Consider the following 2131-nt stretch of genomic DNA (forward strand, 5'->3'; position numbering starts at 1 on the left):
GTCTCGAACCCACAGTCTCAGGCAATCCACTCACCTCGGCCTCCCAAAGTGCTGGGATTACAGGCTGAGTCACCAAGTTCGGCCTCTTTCTCTTTTTTTTTGAGTTGGAGTCTCACTCTATTGCCCAGGCTAAAAGGCAGTGGCACGCTCACGGCCACCACAGCCTCAACCTGCTGGGCTCAGGCAATTCTTCTGCCTCATCCTTCCAAGTAGCTAGAACTACAGGCACGTGCCACCACGCCTGGCAAATTTTGTAGTTTATTATTTATTTATTGTTATTTTTATTTACTTATTTATTTTTAATTGAAGCCTCACTCTGTTGCCCAGCCTGGAGGGCAGTGGTATGCTCACTGCCACCGCAGCCTCGACCTCCTGGACTCAGGCTATTCTTCCTCCTCAGACTTCCCAAGTAGCTGGAACTACAGGTGCACGCTACCAGACCCGGCTAATTTTTTGATTTATTGTAGAGAGGAGGTCTCGCCAAGTTGCTCAGGCTGGTCTCGAACCTGTGAGACCAGGTCTTACAGGTAAGTTGCCCAGGCTGTTCTCAAAACCCTAGGCTCAGGCAATCCTCTCACCTCGGCCTTCCAAAGTGCTGGGATTATAGGGGTGAGCCACCGTGCCAGGCTAATTTTGTGATTTATTGTAGAGATGAGGTCTCCTCAAGTTGCCCAGGCTGGTCTCGAGCCCGTGGGCTCAGGCAATCCTCTCACCTCAGCCTTCCAAATCCCTGGTGGGATTATAGGCGTGAGTCACCATGCCCAGCCCTGTACTTCCCTTTTTAAGAACAAGGGAAACCTTCCTAGAAGGTCTCTATCCTATTTCCCAACCCTGGCACCAGCTGTGTAACTGGAAGTCATTGACTTGACCACTCAGTATCTGTATAATGGGAATTGTAACTGTATTTGATTCACACATTGTTTGGGAGAGTTGAGAGTTAATCTACATAGAGTGCTTAGAACCACGCCTAGCCCATGATTTGTGTTATATAAATATTTGCTAATCATTGTCTGATGGCAAGAATCCCATCACATTCCTGGAGTTAAACAATAGCTTGGCTGAGCAACGAGTACACCAGTTGGCCTGGACCAACCAAGATCCACTCACCAGGGATGAGGAGCGACTCACTTGAAGGCTATGGCCATTCAGAGAAAATGGCAAAATAGGGGTTAAGAGCACTTTAGGAGGCCGAGGCGAGAGGATTGCCCGAGCCTAGGGTTTTGAGACCAGCCTGGGAAACCAGCCTGGCAAGACCTCATCTGTAGAATGAAAAAAAAATTAGCTGGGTGTGCAATATGTGATCATAGATTGGATTCTGGACCAGAATGAGATACTGGAAACAACTCTCAAAATCACTAAAGACCATAGATAGGTTATTAGAATGGTATCAAGATTAATTTCCTGGTTTTGATTATAATGCTATATAGTTAAATAAGATGTGAACACTTGGGGAAGGTAAGTGGCAGGTGTGGGATCTCCTTGTACTCTTTCGTAAATATTTTGTAAATCTGAAATTACTTCAAAATAAAAACACACACACAGAAATAGGATTGTGTTCATATGTTGATAGTTGGTTTTTTTTTTTTAACATGGGTGTGGCAGATCTTGTTGGTTTACACACATTCTCTTCCCCCTCTCCCATTTTCCTTGTTAACCTCTTTTTTTTTTGAGTTGGAGTCTCACTCTGTCACCCAGGCTGGAGTGCAGTGGCATGCTCCTGGCCACCACAGCGTTGACCTGCTGGGCTCTGGCGATCCTTCCACCTCAGTCTTCCAAGTAGCTGGAACTACAGGAACACACACCACACCTGGCTAATTTTTTGATTTGTTGTAGAGATGAGGTCTTGCCAAATTGCCCAGGCTGATCTGGAACCCCTGGACTCAGGCAATCCTCTTGCCACAGCCTCCCGTGGTGCTGGGATTACAGGCCTGAGCCGCTGTGCCTGGCTTACTCTTTTCTAGGTTTAGATACACAAATACTATTGTGTTACAATTGCCTACAGTATTCAGCACAGTGACGTGCTGTATAGGTTTGTAGTCTAGGAGCAATAGGCTGTAGCCCATAGCATGTATGTGTAGTAGGCTGGCCGTGGTGGTGCATGCTTGTAGTTTCAGCTTTTTTTTTTTTTTCC

At 46.4% G+C, this 2131-nt stretch overlaps 1 protein-coding gene across 2 annotated transcripts in view; it reads right to left on the reverse strand.

Moving 5' to 3' along the window:
- Positions 1-2131, reverse strand: part of PNKD (paroxysmal nonkinesigenic dyskinesia) — an 85114-nt gene that overhangs the window by 41974 nt on the left and 41009 nt on the right. The gene's annotated exons all lie outside the window — the stretch shown is intronic.

Source organism: Carlito syrichta, unplaced genomic scaffold (genome assembly GCF_000164805.1).
Source record: "Carlito syrichta isolate Samal-C Ts95f unplaced genomic scaffold, Tarsius_syrichta-2.0.1 Scaffold115728, whole genome shotgun sequence".
Classification (NCBI taxonomy): domain Eukaryota; kingdom Metazoa; phylum Chordata; class Mammalia; order Primates; family Tarsiidae; genus Carlito; species Carlito syrichta.